This window comes from Miscanthus floridulus, chromosome 2 (assembly GCF_019320115.1).
Source record: "Miscanthus floridulus cultivar M001 chromosome 2, ASM1932011v1, whole genome shotgun sequence".
Lineage (NCBI taxonomy): Eukaryota > Viridiplantae > Streptophyta > Magnoliopsida > Poales > Poaceae > Miscanthus > Miscanthus floridulus.
This window is the reverse complement of record NC_089581.1, coordinates 48057112-48075091: the sequence shown is the minus strand read 5'-3', so window position 1 is coordinate 48075091 and position 17980 is coordinate 48057112.

The window sequence follows — 17980 nt, the reverse complement described above, 5'->3', positions numbered from 1 at the left end:
TGCCACCGCCGCTCAGTTCATCGTCGGCCACGCCGACAACCTCTTTCTCTGATCTATTCCCAGCCGTCCATCATCGATCCAACGGCCGATAATCGCTGATACCGTTTTGGCCGGCAATTTTGCCAAAGAGCCCCCGTGCGTTTATATATTCGAACCCGCAGTCCAAAGTGTATTTCTAGAATACGTTTTCTCTTTTAGAAAGCGTAGAATTCCTCTATTAGATTCAAAATACGTTTTCCTTATTTACAGATTTGCCACTGATTTTGTTTTGCCATAAAATCTTTGTTTTAACTCCGATTTGATCTGTTCAAGTTGCGTTAGATTTGTAATTGCGTAATCTATATGTTTATACTACTGTTAAGTATATTTCCAACTTTTGAAATTCAAGGTTATATTTAATTTATTATTTTATTAAAGGAAATCTTGTTTAATTTAATTCATAAATTCTTCATTTTAGCTCTGATTTTCGTGATCTTCGCGTCTGTGTGTTCGTAGCGAGATGTAGATTTATTTTACAAACTCTTCATCTTGATTTTATGCTATTGGTGTACTGTTCTAATCTATAATCTTGGTTTGTTATGCATGATTGCTCTAGATGCTTGTATGTTGCTGTGATTATCGAGTATAGACGGTGAGCAAGTCGTGGGTGATCAAGAGTACTACTTTGACAAGGAGGATCCACACGAATACTTTGATCAAGGTAAGTATAGCATAGGATCATCCTTATTTTCTATTCACTTTAATATAATCAATCCATATTTGCATTTGTCACCTTGATAAGAACTTCCTAGAATTGTACTTATGCCTTGACTCCTATGGGATATGCATTGGGTAGCTTTGCTAGTGCTCAACTAAACCATGATCTTATAACTTGATTAATGGTATATGCAATAAACATTAAAACATGACTTTTTAGCAACTTGAAAACAGGAGGGCTAGAGTATTTAGCTATTTTTCTAAATGCTTCATATTCCTCTCCCTAAGGATTTATCTATAAGTGATCATCCGTGACTTGCAGTACAGCTGTGAGGGTCACATGGCTCTAGCTTTAGCATAGTATGAGAATATTTTCTAGCTTGTTAGTGGTTACCTTTATGACACAAGAGGGGCTTAACAAGACGGAGATAGGATATCCTCTACTCTTATGTGTATAGCCATGATAGAATTGTGTCATTCGATAAGGGGTTCCTATATCTGCTTGCCAATTGAAAACCTAACGGCCCTAACTTGTTAGATGAACCTTTAAAATACTTTATAGTGAACCCTGCCTGCTTATCTTGGAAGTGTTTTGGGAGTTATAAACCTGGGCATATGGGTATCACGACTCACAGTGAAAGTGTACAACCTCTGAAAAGTATAAAATTGTTATAACAACCATGCTCACGGTCATGAGTGGCCTTGAAACCCTTATGGAATAGATGATCACTATTAAGTAATTGTTTTTGCTATATATATTACTTATGTTTACATTGATCATGTGTTTTACTTTAGGATTAAAACAACTTGTTGCTACTCTTATGCTAAAATTATGACAACTAGAAGCTAAATGATGTTAAATCTATGTCAAGCCTTTGAGTCTCATGAACCCCATGTTACACTTGTTGAGTACGATATGTACTTACGCTTGTTTATTTTCATTATCTGGATAAAAATCTCAGATGGGTAACAGATTGCAATGGTAATGATGGCTTTCCTGAGGATTACTAGACTTGTGGTCAACCAGTTGACGTCCCTGTGCTATGGGGCTTCCACGAGAGAGTTTTCTTTATACTTCCACTATATTTATGTGAAGACAATGTCATATTAATCATGATGTAATAAACACTTGTGATGATACTATCTATAATTTGTCAGCTTATGTGTGTGACTGATCTCTGGGTGCACATAAGATTATGCATCCTATTTTATCCTTAAAATCGGGTGTGATAGCAAGTGTTTCATCTTGATGTTGCAAAAGTAGATCGTGATGTTGCATATGTTGCAATGGCTACACACGTCTATTTCAAGTGTATGTTCCAAATATTTTATCTATTTTTTTAGACGTTCATTGCAAGTGTTTCATTTGGATGTTGTATATGTTTCACATGTATGCCCTCATCCCTCTCTGCACTGCATCTGCCGCGCCCACTCCTCATCTAGAACCTCACCACGTCGTGCCCACTCCTCTAGAAACCTCATCGACACCGACGTGGTCGACGAGTCAGACGTCTTCGGCGTTACGGGGTTTGACAACGACGACCTCCTCCGGGCACTCATCAACGCGAACCTCCCTAGAGGAGACCTTGACCTTGGCATGTGGAGGCTCCTGGCCGCCGCGGCGCTCTCCTTCGTCGGCGTGCCCACGCTGCTCAAGTACCTCGTCCAAGCAGCAAGGTGACATTGCGCAGCGCATGTTGCAAGCTTACGTTGCAAGTGTTTCATCTTGATGTTGCAAAAGTAGATCGTGATGTTGCATATGTTGCAATGGCTATATACGTCTGTTTCAAGTGTATGTTCCAAATGTTTCATCTATTTTTTCAGACGTTCATTGCAAGTGTTTCATCTGGATGTTGTATATGTTTTACACGTATGTTGCAACTATTTTATCTGGATGTTGCGTATGTTTGCAAGGGTTTTCAAGAGTTTTCATGCGTTTTTGCAAGTGTTTCAGATGTTTCGTACGAATATTGCAAGTGTTTCTGTTGTTTTGTACGAATGTTGCAAGTGTTTTATCTGAATGTTTTAAAAATAGATCGGGATATTGCACATGTTACAAAGTGACTCACATCTCACAACCGCCTGCTGCTGCTGCTTGGACACCTTGAATGCACATGGGGGAGTGAAGGGATGGGTGCGGGAAGCGGAGGGCGGTAGGGCACAGGCAGTCCAAGCGACATGCATGTGCGGCAAGCGGAGGGGCGTGGGCGGAAAGCGGATGGGTTGCGGGCGGATAGAGGCGCGAAGTAGGGGCGTAGTTTCCTAGGAGCAGCTGACACCGATGTCAGGCGCAAAAATGAACTGCAGCCACAGACGTCCGGACACGGACGTCTACACGAGCGCTAGTAGTGCCGCAATTTGAAACGTAGGCAAAATGTAGGAATTTGAAACGAGAGTGAAGGAGCGCGTTCACCAACACCTATCATCCCATGGTACAGCAGAGATGATTGCCAACCATCCATGTATCTATCCGTCTTATCAAGGAATGCTGACCTCGGCAGATTATGCGTGGACAGAGGCAGACACAAGCGCATATTATTTGAAAATGCGTTTACACACTAAAATTGGATGCACAATTCTGACGCGACATGTCACATAAAAAAATGATATTGGACATAAAAAAAATTGATATTGGCATACTTGACATCAGAATATTTTCAAATGATTATTTTTTAGGAAAAAAATAATTAAATTAAAATGCTTATATATATAAAGTATTGGTTATATACAAAACAACATGTAAACAAGGAAGGATGCATGGAGTACAATTTTGCATTTTCCTATGTATCTAATTCTTCTCATTCGTTGCATGCATGCAAGTAGTTCATTATTACATGAACTTGCAGCTGAGAAACGATCAAATCAACTAGGCCACATGGTGTTTCACCACCAACAAAAACAAAACCTTTAAGTCCCAAAAGCCTACTACGGTACCGTTAAATCGACAGAGGCTAACATCAGGTTGGTAGCTATGCCTTCTAATACTACATGCGTACTACTAGAGCAGTTGGTCTGAGATGAAAAAAAGCTATACAGACAAAAGAAGCTAAAAGATCAGTTCGCATCTGAAAGTCAGGACTCATCAAGAGAGTAGCAGTCAAAACTAAAAAGAAATCAATAATAGTAGCGCGTGTTCTTTAGCTACTGATCATTTATACTAATAATGCCATTTTACCACTTATCAAAAGTCCATTATTTCATTTTCTATGAGATACATCCTGCAGCATTAGGGGAAAAAAAAGCAAAATAGCCACTTGATATTTGGCGACTACAGAATAATAGAACTTGCAGTTTCTTCACTAGTGGATCGCGTCCTCCAAAACATTTACCTGCAGTGACAACAAAGCCAACAGTTTGTAATAATGAAAGGTAAGCCTAACCCGTTTTATTATTTAACAGATATCATTATGCAATATTTATAATATGTTGTAAGGACAAATGTTACTGCTAGTATATATATTTATAATATGTTGTAAAAATATTCTCCTAGTATATATATACCATAATAACTGATACTTTACTTCTTAAGTTTGCTTAGGTGCCTCTAGTTCCTCAATGCCTTTATTTCACCAGTTTTGCAAGGTGAGCATTTCAGCGTTGAAATACAGGTGCCCTTTATATCACTAGTATAGTGCTCGTGCTAACACCACGGCAGCTTTCAGGGATGCACATGAACAACCAAATAACTATGTTTCTTAAAAATAAGTAAATAGTGAGATAGATTAAGATTCATGCCAAAAGAGATTCATGATGAGTTATCATAGTTTTGAGTCCATTGCAATTCTACTTAAAGAGCAACATTTCAAATAAATAACATCACAACTATTATATCTTTGAAGCCACATAAATCCTCGCGCCTAATAAGTTCTTGTATATCTTCAGGAATGTTGTCTTAGATTTGTTGTGGTTGTACTTCAACATCTCTACCAAGAATTTGGTCCTCCGTGCATTCCCATCCTGTATGAATTATTACACTTCAATGTCATAAAATAACAATTATAGCAGTAGCTTTTAGCCTATTCTGACAAGATTTCTCGAGAGAAAGAAGATAATACAGCAAATGGCAAGCCAAATTCAGTGCTTAATCCTGTATTCTTCGTATCAGTGTCAACAACTAAGTAGCTACCCTAATCTCCATGAAATGAATATGTTTGACACCGAGGCCTATATATACCACAAAATATTAAATATTTTCATGCAAGTTAGAGGGTAGCACTCTTGACGAGCATAATTTCATTAGCTGCTGAATGGAAACGCGATCTGAATATTCTAGACACTGAGGCCACTAAAAAAGAAAGAAGTAGCAGTGAGGAATTATTTTTGTTATCAAAACATGCCTGGGAAAAGCAACAGGTTAAAATTTGCACAAAAAAAATTCACATAGCCACAAAGGCACAAGCACAAAAATAAAGGAATGAAAGTCAGACATCTTGTGTGGAGAGTAAAAAAGAGAGACTGACTTCTGTGTGGTGCCAAAAGTGTAATGATACAGAGTAGGAGTAGCCCTCACCTGCTGACCACTTGATTCTTAGTAGTTGTTGTGGTTGCCTTCCTTTTTAAAAGCTTTTAATCTGTATCCATCTCATAACCTTGAGTAAAAAATTCAGATACAGAGCAGGCAACATAAGATTTGTTATTCCTTAGCTAAGGCCTGATATTGGTCATAGAATAAAATACTGAAAAGTGACCAATTGCTTTCCTTTTTATACAGGTTGGTTACTGCCCATCATCACAGGTACAAATGCAGTGCACATTCCCAAGAACCGTCAAAATCATAAATTAAAAAGTTAGAGTTTGAATAGTTAAACCAGCATGTCAAAAGATTAGACTCCTAACAGTAATATTGCCAATCCACAAGGAAGCAATCTTACCACTGGTGGTGGGCTCAATTGCCATCTCCCAAATAACAACAATACCATCCAAATACATAATAAAGTTTACCTCACCTTTGCCAGAACCAAATCTTCCAAGCCATGGTAGAACCATCAGCACTTCCTGAGAGAAGATAGTGTGTCTCCCTGCCACGAACTGCAAATCATGAAGGAAGAACAGTCAACAAAGTGCAGCAATATGCCTCACAAAGGAGAAAAGAAACCAGCCTTCAGGATCAGACATATCTAATTTAGTACTGTAAACTGTATATCTGCAACCTGTCAGTTACCACTCGAGAATAGATGCCGAATAGGGAAGTAGACAGTAGGAAGAGAAATGCATTTACAAATCCTGGTTCAACTCCTTAAATACCGGATTCAAGATGTTCCCTCTTTTTCACATCTTATATATTGTATAACCAAATATTGTTGTCACAGTAAAATATACGAGAGTCTACAATTATACCGTTATATAGCAAAACATTAAGGGCGTACCAAGTGCAGAGAGCTCCCGCTCTGTGCAGGGTCTGAGGAAGGGTGTCAGTGGCAAGCCTTACTCTCGCCTGCGCAATACGAGGAGACCGCGACTCGAACCCGGGACCTTCCAGTCACAGGCGGTAAGACTCTACCGCTTGCACCAGGCCCACCCTTCTACCGTTATAGCAAAACATTGAGCGAAAGATAATTTTATCTCTAATTTGAAGAATAAATATTGTTATTTCAACCAAACCATCCAAAATACATCAAAAGAAAATTGATCAACCTGTAAATCTTGCAAGCATCAATCAATGACCGATACAAAAGGATCATGTCTTGAACATTGATGAATATTAGAATACCACTGCGGGCATATGCTAAAATCACCCGGCATATGCTTACATGATCAACAAAGCAGTAAAGCACCTTAGCCCAATACGAGCTATCCTGAAGGCTTTTATATGCACGAGCTTTGCCTGTTGAAAAGGAGTCGGTTTTAGGTTGCAGTAGATGATAAGATGAATAAAAAGGAAATTTACCACAATTTTGACAATGGTCAGACTAATGATGACAAGGGGTTGGACCAAAAACCAACATCATGTCGAGGATGAAAAAGGGGTGTATTATCTCAATAAAAGAGCATGGCGTATTTGATTCTTTTCCTACTGCTTGGGCTAATTGTGTTCAAAGTTTCCGTCTTTCAGACTTCATTGTAATATCGCAAGAACTATATTTCTTTTTCTTTTTCTTTTTCCTCGCAAAAAGGAACTGTATTTCTACTAAAACAAAAACAAAAAGACCCTGAATAGAAGGTATAGATGAAAAAGAAATCATTGGGCATTGTTCTTCCAATATTTTTCAGAGTATTATATTTTCAAGCGTACGGGGAACAGTGAAAAGGAAGGGGGCCAATTTTACCTTGGTTGACTTGAACATGATTTGCGTGGGGTAATTGAGGAAGGCCGAAGGTGAGTGAGGCCTTCATGAGGCCATTGAAACCCATGAGCACGGCCGACCTGGTTCACCATCTGCTTCACGAACCCCTGCACAAACGTGAAGTGCCAGCTGAGCTGCAGGCATATGGCGAAACAATTCATAAATGCGTAGCAGCAAGTGATCACTTGCATGGTTTGGATATGTCCAACGGAGACCTCTAGAGGCACCGATGCATAGTGAAATCCTAAGCCAGGATAGTAACGTGAAGAGAGGCAGAGGAAAACCAAAGTTGACTTGGGTAGAGGCAATAAAAGAAGACTTGAAAGGATGGAATATACCCAAAGACTTAGCCTTAGATAGGAGTGCTTGGAAGACAGCTATTCACATGCCTGAACCTTGATTATTTCTGCTGGGTTTCAACTCTAGCCTACCCCAACTTATTTTGGACTTAAAGGCTTTGTTTTTGTTGTTGTTGTACGGATGGAGGCATGCATGCATTGTAGGCAGTCACAAGGTCACCTGAACTAAAGCCTGTTGTACACGTACTCCTGAAGCAAGACAAGGGCAGGAATTAGCTAGCCAGCAAAGAAGGTAATGTAACTGGGAGAATACTCGTGAGCTGAAAAAGTTCACTGTCAAGAAAATTTGTGCAGGCAGTGAAATTAAAGCATCGGGAAATTCTTCCGGGCAACGCTTGCGACAGTTTCAGAAAACCACGCTGACCAAGCAAGTGTATAAAAGTCCATGACGATGGAAGCAAAAGGAGGGAATAAAAAAAATGGTCTATCTATGAGCTAAAACGACTTGAGAATATCTAGACATGTGGATCACAAGATCAGTAAGCTAATGTTGCCTTACTCTCGGTTCAATATCTCTTCAAAAAAAGGATAATAAGTTCATTATGTCCGAGGAACTAAATCAGAAACATTAATCTGAATTCCACAGTGTCCACAACTATAGGTAGAGTGGGGGGCAGTGTCGATGTTTGACCACCGATAGCCTGCCACGGGGGTCCCCGGGGCAGTATATTCGGGCTTCAGCGTATGCAGAACTCGACGGTTAACGCAAGAGACAGTCGATTTATCCTGGTTCGGGCCCTCGATCGTAGATCGAGTAATAGCCCTACGTCCAGTCGGCGTTAGCCTTTGCGTTGGATTGATCGTAAAGTGTTGTGTTGTACAATTGTTCTCTTGAACTCCCGATCCAAGGAGCCCTGCCCTCCTTTATATAGTCAGGAGGCCAGAGTCCTAGTCGGTTTACAATGAGAGTTCCTAGTAGGATTACAGAATAATAATACTACTACTAAGATTAAAGGGAAAGAATCCTAGTTATGCTAGTTCTTCTCCCTTCCTTGCGGGGTATCCCAGTGGGTCCCGCACCGACAAGCCCCCGAGCACTTCATGGTTGAGTTCTGGAAGTCTCGTCTTGTTCCTTCAAGTCTTATCGAGCAGGAACAAGCGTCGTCCGAGTACTTTCTTGAGCGAAACCGTGCAGCGCTTCGTGAGATCTTCGCGTGGTGTGTACCTTTTTGAAGAAAAAAGTACCCTATTTTGGATGTAGCCCCCGAGCCTCTTGCTGTTTGGCACAAGGAGCTTGAGGGTCTTTTCTTGAAATCTCCCTGATTCTTCGTTGAAAGGTTCCTGAGCATATACCCGGTTTCTTTGTTGAAAAGAGCTCTGACTTAGCTATGTTCGGGTTCTTTTTGTCGAAAAGAGCTCGGATATAGCTATGTCCGGGTTCTTTTTATCTTGTGGCCTTGAATTCGTCTGTCTTAAAGAAGTGTTCTGAGTGACGTGTGCTTTTTTGAAGGAAAAAGTGCACTCACTGAGTGTAGCCCCCGAGCCTCTTGCTATTTGGAATAAAAAGTTGGAGGGTCTTGAATCTGAGTTGTTCGAAAGAACTGTATACCTTTCCTTTTGCAGCCCCCGAGCATATATCCGGGTTGTTTTGTTCAGGAAGAACTCGGATGTAGGGTTTTGGCGTATTCTCTGGTGGTCTGCTGTTGTCAGATGTAGTTGTATGGTGGTGGTTGAGTGTAAATGCCTTTTGTTCATGGGTTGTACTGTGTTGGTATATTCTTCCGAATATGCTCGTCTTCGAGTACTGTTCCCTCTCGCCTTAGTCTTCCATTATTGAGCCTAGTCTTTTCACTGTGTCCTTTGTTAGGCTTGCTTCGTTGGTACTCCTAGTCCATGTGCACCGCTCCTTCGATCTATAAATACCTCACCCGGAGTGCTTGTTTTCATCCATTGAACATTCTGTTGAAACCTTCGTTGTCATGAATATGGTAGTTTGTGAAGTAGAGCAGCCCCTGAGCGTGTTTTAGTAGTTCTTGTGTGTCTTGTCGTAGCTGGAGGAAGTCTTGTGATAGGGATTAGAGGTAGGCTAATCCCGCAGCAGCAATGTACCAGGATGTACGTGGCGGTAGTTGGAGGAAGTCTTGTGATATGGGCTTCGTTCCTTCATCTGATAGTTCTGGGTTGATCCTCGTCGCCTGTCCTGAGACTGTCCGGTGCGGATCAACACCATATCTAGCATCACATCGGTCTTGGGTAGACAGATGCCTACCGGCCTTCTCTGCTCCATGTTGTCCCGCCGTGCTGCTGATTTCTACCTTGGATGCACTGCGTCCGTCCTTTGAAGAAAACAGTGTAGCCAAGGGCGGTTTGTTCTTCCGAGTAGCAATTTGGGACACGTAGTCATTCCAGAGCCTAGCCATGTCTGGGTTCCTCTTTGCTACTTTGCTTTTCGTGGTACCGAGTTCGTTGGGTCTTGTAAGATTTGTAATCTTCTATTTTTGAAGTCGCTTGTAATGGAAAGGATCTTGTCTTCTGAGTTGTCATTTATTTTTCTGCTGTAGTCCTTGGTTGTTCATGAGATTCCTGAGTTCTTTCTATAAGAACCGAGCTCTTATGTTCCTTGTGAGGTAGCCCTTCTTTTCTTCATGGTTGACGGGTTGTTTTTTTGCAGTAATCTGATAACTCCGCCGTAGTGCTGGATGGATAAGTCTGAAATCTGCTCCGTTGAATTGTACCGTTGTGTGGATTTGTGCCCTCCGTCATTTTAGCTGTGTCAGTAAATGGACCGTTGCGTTCTCACACGGTGCTTTAACGGGCCTAGTGGGCCGTTTTTATCACTGTAAAATCTATTTAAAGACCCTTCATCTTCTTTTTCTTTACTGCCCTTCTCTTGCCTTGAAACCCTAGCTTTCAGAAATCCGTCCGTCGCCATTACCGCCGCCATCTTAGCGCCGCCGTCCAAACCTTCTCTTCCCCTAGTTCCTTCTTGCCTCCGTTAGTACATGGGTAGGAAGAAGGCTGCTGACCAAGTCTCAGGAAACCTTCGTGGACGAGGAGTCGTCTCTTTCCTGTGATCGAGAACCAGGAGTTCATGGCCATGAGGGCTGCCCAGAAAGCTTGGCCGGCTCCTGACAACAACTGAAGGCCTAGCTTCGCGAGCTTGCTGGTGATGGTTTGATCCAGAGCAAGGGCATTGCTGAATGGAGAGTTCCAGGCGAGCATCGGGTCCCTGCTCCAGGTCCTGGTGAGATTATCCTTTTCGTCTCCTTTATCTGTGTCGGTCTTTGCCTTCCTGCTTCCGCCTTCCTTCATCAATTTCTTGGTTATTTTGGGGTTAGTTTGAACCATCTAACTCCTAATGCCGTCCTCCATCTTTTTGTTTTCGTACATCTCTGTGAAGCTTTCCTTGGAATTCCTCCTTCCCTTTCTCTTTTTCGTCACTTCTTTCGTTTGAAGCCTCAACCCCGCCGTGAAGATACCAACGTTCTTGGTGGCTGTGGGATTTAGTTTCGCCAGGGTCTTAAAAGCAAGTTCTTTGACTATGACCTGGTTGATTCTGTGAGGGATTGGTATGTTGATTGGTTCTATGCCGCCAATTTGATTCCTTCTCTTACCGTGCATTCTGGATCTGGTCCCTCGGTTAATGACCGGTGGGAAAAGAACTCCCTGACTCCAGACGAGCTCCAGGCGATCTAGCCATTCCTTGAGCGGATAAGCACTCTGAAGCAGCAGGGCTTGACCGGTTTTGGAATCGTCTCGAGCTTTCTTCGTCATCGCATTCAGCCTCTAAAGGAGCGAGAGAACCTTGGTTTCGAGTACTCTAGGGCTAAGGATCCATCGCACATGGTCCCTGCCCTTGAGTTGACCAAAACGAGGAGGTACTCGAGCGTCTCCAGAAGATGCTAAAAGGAGCAAGTGTTGTCCCGCTTACTGTCTCCGAGTACTCTGCCAACAACCCGCCTCCAGCTATAAGTCCATTTCCTCTTTGTGCGGGTTCTTTCTGTATTTCTTTTGCTATATCCATTTCGCTTAATTTTCCTTATCTTGTTGTTTTAATCTTTTCAGTAGGAATTGGAGCGCAACTTTGTCGACCCGATCCCCCTTGATGTCCTCCCTGTCGTGGTGAATACTGGGGAGAACCTTGCTGGGGCTACTATAACCAGTAAGTTCCCAATCACCAGCGTGTTTCCTAGAGTTTCTTCCGGAGTTGTTGATGTATATGAAGAATATGTTCCTCGTCCAGTCCCTCGAGGTCCTCGTAGTGTCTTGAAGAGGGGGCAAGCGGAAGGTTCTTCATCTGGTTTACCTGCTTTCAAGAAGTCTCGCCAGCCAAGTACTCGTCCAGGTACTCTAGTTGTAGCTAGCATGCTCTTAGGTGAGCATATTAATACACTCTGTCCCTTTGTCTTCTTGTTTTTGTCTTGAACCGAGTTCTTTTGTTCTTTTTTTTAGCTGGTGCCATGGTGGCCTTGGTCGAGACTGAGGAAGAAGAGGGTGATGATGCACCCCTTATCACACGGCGGTGAGTTATTTTCTTATTTTGCTGCTGCTGAATCCCTCCTCTTTGTTTTGACTTTGGTCTTGATCTTTTTGTAGTAAGCGGTCGTCGGGTACGAGTTCTTCTAAGGCTCCTGCACCAGGTTCTTCTATGGCTCTGGTGCCGAGTTCTTCCATAGCTCTGGTATCGAGTTCGTCCAGAGCTCCGGTACCGGCTATACCGCTCCTACCGCCTAGTGGTGGGGACGTTTTTGCTGTCAGTGGTTCCTCCTGCGAGGTCTTCTTTTTATTTTATGAAGAAGAAGATAGCTGGGTGAGTGGATTCTAGTTTCGTCTCTTTGCTTCTGTTCCCCCTTTTCTCTTGTTCTCATTGGCGAGTCCTTTTATCAACTTTCAGGCCTTCGTCTTCTCTCATCCGTCGACTTCTTGCCAGCCCTCTGTTGTGCCATCGAGTACTGAACCTCAGGACTCGCAGTGCACTATTAGTGAAGTGGTTGTGGGGGCGACAAGGCCTTCTGGTGATGATGCTACTGCTGTCTTGGTTGTCCCGGAGGTGACCATGGCCATTGTAGTGGACTCATCTAGGGAAGTAGCCGGGACTTTCCATGATGTGTCCTTGACCTTGTCTTCTCCGCATCGGCCGTCTTCTCCCTCCGCTCCTCTTTCTACTGAAGATGTGGTTCATCAATTTGATGCCATCAATTTGATGCCACTCATTGGTTGTCAGAGTTGACCGCTTCTTGGGGAGACTTCACAATCTTTGCAACTTCTTTTGGAGAAAAACTCCAAGTAAGTTTTCTAAAGTTCTTTCTTTGGATGTCCATCTTTCTCCTGTTCTTATGCCTTTTTTCTCTCTTTCTTTTTGTTCAGTCCTTCTCTCGGGACCATACCGGCTTCTTCTTCTCGTCGGAAACTGAGAAGAAGTTGTCTTCCGAGTTGAGCGCCCTAAAGGTAGAGCTAGATCTCTGCCATGCCGAGATGGAGGCTGAGCGTCAAATGCATCAAAAGGAGGAACAAGGTCTTCGTGCTCGGGTTGTTGAGGCCGAAAAGCAGAGGGATGCCACTATCCAGGAGGCTCTAAAGAATTCAGAGGCCATGAAGAACTTGGAGGCCTTGAAGAAGGAGTGCAACAGTATTACGGGTTCTTTTTGTTTCCTTCTGCATTCAAACTCTCCTTTCTGCTGACTTGTTGTTTGTTGCCTTATCCAGCTCTCCGGGTTGAAAAGCAGAAGCTCTCGGAGGGCGTTGATGAAATGAAGACTCTTGTTCGTACGAGTCATAACAAGGCTGAGGAGGTAATTACTCATGCTAAGGAGTAACTTGCACTTGCTAAGTTGATTAGGCATGGAGCTAATAGAGATCTTGTGCAGGCCCAAAAAACTATTGAAGACTTGTCTGGCAAGTTGGCGATGGCTACTGAAAACTGGAAAGCTTTGTGGAAATCCTTTCATTCAGTAGCCAACGTTCTCCGAACTCCAGTGGATGATGGGCAATCTTGGGCTTAGTTAATTCCTCGAATTCCGACTCGTTTCCAAGAGTTCGTGAAGAGGTGCGCCCAACTGTGTACCAAGAATGTCCTGGCCTAGGTCTGGGTTCTTGCTCCAGCGGCTCCTTTGTCCAAGATAGCAGAGGAAGCTGATAGTCAAGAATACATTGATGCCGTTGAGAGGATGGAGTCTGAGGTTGAAGACTTAGCTAGTAGAATTGTAGATAATCTTAATATTGTTATCTCTTCTCCTGATGATGATGCTTGATGTATTTGACCTTTATGCCCGTGCCTTGTAATATGACATTATACTTCTTTTTGAATGAAGATTTTTTGTTGATGTCTTCTTTGCCAGGATGCCTTGTTTATTCCTTGGATGATTTGTCCAATTGGTCAGAGTTACTTGACTTGCCGAGTACTTTGTCTTGCTTTCGTCTTTGTCTTGTAAACAACTCTGCGCGCTATCTTGACAAACTTTCTTGATTTGTCGAGTACTTTTCTGTCCCATGTAAACAACTCGTTATATATAGATCTTTGTGTTGACAACCTTTCTTGGTCTGTCGAGTGCTTGTCTGGCCTCCTTTTGTTCCATGTAAACAACTCGTTATATGTAGATCTTTGTGTTCTTGGGTATCTCCAGTGTAGCCCCCGAGCCTCTTGCTATTTGGAACAAGTAGCTAGGAGGGTCTTGTCTTGAAATTGCTATGGTTTATGCTCAGGCTTATTTTCAGTCGTTTTGCTTTTTGTTTCGGGTGTTAGCTTGTTAGCTACCCTCATCGGCGGGCTCAAGCATCTTTTCAGCTATTTTGCTCTCGGCCGGGATGCTCAGGCGTATTTTCAGCCATTTTACTTTTTGGTTCGGGTGTTAGCTTGTTAGCTACCCTCATTCGGCGGGCTCAAGCGTCTTTTCAGCTATTTTGCTCTCGGCCGGGATGCTCAGGCGTATTTTCAGCCATTTTGTTTTTGGTTCGGGTGTTAGCTTGTTAGCTACCCTCATCGGCGGGCTCAAGCATCTTTTCAGCTATTTTGCTCTCGGTCGGGATGCTCAGGTGTATTTTTAGCCATTTTGCTTTTTATTTCAGGTGTTAGCTTGTTAGCTACCCTCATCGGTGGGCTCAAGCATCTTTTTAGCTATTTTGCTCTTGGCCAGGATGCTTAGGCATCTTTTCAGCCATTTTGCTTTTAAGAAACAACTCGGGGAAAGCCATGATGAGACATATTTTTGTCGAGAAAGAATCATCTTTATTGATCATGAATATTGATGTGTCATAATGATACATATGTTTTTGGTGAGTGCTATCTTTGTTGATCATGAACGTTGATCTCTTGTGCCTTGTATACATATTTTCCCTTGAGTTGTTTTCATGCGTAGAATCTTCATAGCTGACTGATGTGCCATGTATTGTTGACTTCTTTTCCGTCTTCAGTTATGAGCTTATATGTGCCCAGTCTGATGACTTTTGTGACGATAAAAGGACCTTCCCATGGACTGAGTAGTTTGTGGTGTCTGTCGGTTTTTTGTATTCTTCTTAGTACTAGGTCTCTGACTTGTAATGATTGAGACTGGGTATTCTTGTTGCAGTGGCGCCTTAGTCCTTGGAGGTATCTTGCTGATTGCAGGGTAGCGTTTACTCTGACTTCTTCTGTACTATTGAGTTCTAATCTTTAGGTGTGTTCTGCTTCTCCTTCGCCGTATTGCTCTATCCATGGTGACATCCAGATCAAGTCTGTGGGTAGTACGGCTTCTAATCCATACACTAGGAAGAAAGGTGAGTATCCGGTGGCTCTGCTTATTTGAGTCCGTAGCCCCCATACAACCTTGGGTAATTCTTCAATCCATTTTGATCCATAGTCTACTAGTTCTTCATACAGTCTTAGTTTTAATCCAGCTAGTATGAGTCTGTTTGCCCTTTCGACCTATCCGTTGGCCTCTGGATGTGCGACTGATGCGTAATCTATTTTGAAACCGCAGTCCTGTGCCCAACTTTTGAATTCTATGGCCGTGAAGGGAGAACCCAAATCCGTGATGATCCGATTGGGCATGCCGAAGCGGTGCATAATGTCTTGAATGAACTCAACTGCTTTGGCTGCACTGTATTTTGCTAGTGGTTTGAATTCAATCCATTTGGTGAACTTGTCAATTGCCACGAAGATGTACTCGAATCCTGCCTTTTGCTTTCTTGAGAGGTCCTACTTGATCCAGCCCCCAGCAGGAGAAGGGCCAAGTAGGTGGTATGCAGATGAGGTTGTGGGCTGGCACATGAGCCTATCTTGCGAACATCTGACAACTTTTGCATCTTCTGATGAGTTCTTCTATGTCTTTCAAAGCGGTTGGCCAGTAGAAACTGGTGCGAAATGCTTTGTCGACTAGTGTTCTTGAAGCGGCGTGATTTCCACAGCAACCTAAGTGTATTTCAGTCTAGGATTTGTTTGCCTTCTTCAAATAAGATGCATTTTAGGAGTACTCCTGATGATGCGGCTCTTCTATAGAGCTTGTCTCCTACTAGGACTGTAATTCTTGCTTCTGCGAACAAGTCGTGTGGCTTCCTATTTTTCCGCTGACAACTTATTCTCTTTGATGTAATCAATAAAAACCTATGTCCATGAAGTGTTGATTACCAGAATCTGGTTGCCTTTTGCTGTGAGTTCTGAGGTTGTCTCACCGGGTTGTTTGATAGAAGGAGCTGATAACTCCTCTATGAATACACCGGGTGGGACCTTTGCCCTGTCTGATTCGAGCTTGGCGAGGATATCTGCTGCAATGTTGGAATCATGCAGGACATGTAGAATTTCCAATCCTTAGAAATGTTTTTTGAGTTTTCTGATTTCAGCGCAGTAAGCACCCATGTTTTCTTTGGTGCAATCCCAATCTTTGTTGACTTGGTTGATGACTACTGTCGAATCACCGTATATGAGTAATCGCTTGATTCTGAGGGTAATTGCCACTCATAGCCCATGGATGAGAGCTTCGTATTCTGCTTCATTATTGGTAGCTTGCCATAATATCTGAAGGACATACTTGAGTTGTTTTCCTGTCCAGAGAGATTAGGAGAACTGCCCGCACCGGCTCCGCCTAGCTTGAGTGATCCATCAAAGTATATCTTCTAGTGGTCAAGGATTGTATTTGACATAGGTTGTTGAATCTCTGTCCATTCGGCAACAAAATCTAGCAAGGGCTTGAGATTTAATTAGCTTTCCGTAGGGGTGAAATCGATGTTGAGAGCACCGAGTTCAACCGCCCACTTGGATATGCGCCCTATTGCATCTTTGTTGTGTAAGATGTCTCCTAGTGGGAAATCTGTCACCACGGTAATCTTGTGGCTTTCAAAATAGTGATGAAGCTTGCATGAAGTGATCAGTAGGGCGTAGAATAGTTTTTGCACATGCAGGTACCAGATTTTTTATTCTAACAGTACTTCGCTGATGTAGTATACTGGGCGTTGTACTTTATACACGCGCCCTTCTTCTTCTCTTTCTACTACTATCGCCGTGCTGACTACAGTAGAAGTTGCTGCAATGTATAGCATCATGTCTTCGTCTTTCTTTGGAGGTGTGAGGACTAGTGAGGAGGTGAGGTATGCCTTAAGTTTCTTGAAAGCTTCATTGGCTTCTTCGTCCACTCGAACTTGTCTATCTTCTTTAGTAGTTTAAAGAAAGGAAACCCTTTTTTCGCCGAGTCTTGATATGAAATGGTTGAGTGCCGCCATGCAGCCTGTTAGTTTTTGTACATCTTTGACGCTTCGAGGAGGGCCCATCTCTGTTATAGGCTCGAATTTGCTTCCGCTTGCTTCGATTACGCGAGACTCCGAATACACGCTTGTTTGGGTTCAATTTCCACCTCCACCTTTTCAGATTCTCGAAGGTTTGTTTTAAGTCTTCGATCAGTGCATCCGGGTTCTTTGTTTTTACAACCACGTCATCCACTGTATGCTTCTACGTTTTCGCCGATCTGATCACCAAGGCATGTTTGGATAGCTCTTTGGTAAGTGGCTCAAGCATTCTTGAGTCCAAACGACATGGTCTTGTAGCAGTAGGCGCTGAACGGAGTGATAAAAGATGTCTTGCTTTGGTACTGTTCTTTTAATGCGATCTAGTGATATCTGGAATAGCAGTCCAGAAAGGATAATAGGGCAGATCTTGCTGTTGAATCAACTATCTGATCAATGCGTGGTAGCCCGAATGAATCTTTCGAGCAGTGTTTGTTGAGATCTGTGTAGTCGACACACATGCGCCACTCGTCCGTATTCTTTTTCTATACTAGAACTGGGTTTGCTAGCCAATCTGGATGAAGGATTTCTCTGATGAATCCGGCTGCCATTAGTTTTGTAATTTCCTTTTTAATTGTTGTCTTCTTGTCGGGAGAGAATCATCGTAGTCATTGTTTCATAGGCTTGGAGCCTTCATTGATATCAATTCTGTGCTCAGCCAACTCTCTTGGGACCCCTAGCATGTCGGTCGACTTCCAAGCGAAGATATCTTTGTTGTCCCGAAGAAAGTTGGTGAGCGCGAGTTCCTATTTTGCTGATAGGTGTGCACTGATGGTTGCCGTTTTTGAGGGATCACCGGTGCCCAGGTCGATTTGCTTGACGTCGGCTTCTTTTGGTGGTGCTAGGATGCTTGGCTTTTTAGCCGGTATCTCTAGTTCTTCTTGGCTTATTTCTAGCGGCAATAGTGACTATTTCTTTTCTTACATCGTTTGCCTATGCTCTTGCTGCAAT